This window comes from Perissodus microlepis, chromosome 11, assembly GCF_051167445.1.
Source record: "Perissodus microlepis isolate ML-2025 ecotype Zambia chromosome 11, ASM5116744v1, whole genome shotgun sequence".
In the NCBI taxonomy this organism is placed as follows: domain Eukaryota; kingdom Metazoa; phylum Chordata; class Actinopteri; order Cichliformes; family Cichlidae; genus Perissodus; species Perissodus microlepis.
Window position 1 is genome coordinate 32,516,592 of NC_140471.1, and position 1,533 is coordinate 32,518,124.

Here is a 1,533-nt window from a genome sequence, read left to right on the forward strand (position 1 = left end):
CCATTTTGTCCACTTCTCTAAATGTAGAACACATTAGAGGGGGTAATATAAAACGTCCACGTATAAAACGTCCAACGTATAAAAAAGCCCAAAGCCGACTGTACTTCCTCAGGAGGCTGAGGTCTTTTAACATCTGCAGGAAGCTCCTGAGGATGTTTTACCAGTCGGTGGTTGCTGGAGTACTTTTCTATGCTGTGGTGTGCTGGGGGAGCAGCACAGCAAAGAAGGACTCATCCAGGCTGGAAAAACTGATCAGGAAGGCTGGCTCTGTGGTCGGCATGAAGCTGGACACTCTGGTGACAGTGGCAGAGAAAAGGACACTAAAGAAACTGCTGGACATTATGGACAATGCTGGGCATCCTCTGCACACGGCCATAAACAACCAGAAGAGCCTGTTCAGTGACAGGTTGCTTCTCCCCAAGACAAGAACCAACAGATTTAAAAACTCCTTTGTCCCACACGCCATCAAACTGTTTAACTCCTCTCTGGAGGGGAGAGGGAGGGGAAACAGGAGGACAAAGGAGGGGGGAACAACTAAGCTGTAGTGCCTCTTCACCTCACTGTGCAATTACCTTTGTGCAATACTTTTTGTTAATAGTCAACGGTGCAAAAGACTCCATACTTGAAATGTGCAATCCACTTGTATTTTTATTTTTATTTTATTCCTATTTATTCTATTTATCCCCTTTGTATATTTTTATCTATATATGTCTTTGTATTTATATATGTGTGTGTATATATATATATATATATATATATATATATATATATAATATTCTGTAACTCTATAACTTCTGTCGGTGCTGTGCTTATTTGGAACCGAATTTCCCAGAGGAACCCACCCGAGGGATTAATAAAGTTTTTATTTTATCTTTATCTTATCTTATCTGTGTGTGTGTGTGTGTGTGTGTGTGTGTGTGTGTGTGTGTGTGTGTGTGTGTGTGTGTGTGTGTGTGTGTCCTCCGTCAGCTGCTCTCCGTCATTATTTTCTAGTCAACAGACATCTGCCCACTTTGCACACTAACGCAGGGCAGTGGCTGAATGCAGCGCGGGAGAGGGGAGGAGGAGGGGGCGAAGTCTGGATGACGTCAGCGGTGTTTCGTGCACGCGGACAATGAGCTGTGGCGAAGAAGCAGCTGTGTGTACATACAGTAGCTGTATACAGTACATCAGGGCCTGTCAGCCAGGCAGAGCTGCTGTGTGTGTGGCGATGGGGAGGAAATAAAGCGGCTCTTCTACATGTCACCGACGCGGAAAGGTATGTGTGGAACAAACTGTTTCATTTTGCTATGCTCTCGGTTTTATTGTGATATGTATCGGTTATATTTAAAGGATAAGGCGGGGGGAGCTGCTGGGTTTCCGCACAGTGCGCTTTCTTTCTGCCAGTGCGGATCTGCTGAATAAACTGCTCAGTTTACATCAGGACGTAAATGAGCATACGTTTACCTGTTTAGAGGTATAGATTATTTGCAGGGTCTTTCTATAAACACTGTTACTACCGGGGAAGGCAAACGACAGCAACGCATCATCCAC

At 44.6% G+C, this 1,533-nt stretch overlaps 1 protein-coding gene across 1 annotated transcript in view; it reads left to right on the forward strand.

Annotated features, from left to right (window-relative positions):
- The first annotated feature begins 987 nt into the window (after positions 1-987).
- ica1 (islet cell autoantigen 1) overlaps positions 988-1,533 on the forward strand; it is a 15,113-nt gene continuing 14,567 nt past the window's right edge. The window contains exon 1 of the mRNA XM_084944218.1: positions 988-1,258. The gene's annotated coding sequence lies outside the window, so the exon portion shown is untranslated. The remainder of the gene's footprint in view (positions 1,259-1,533) is intronic.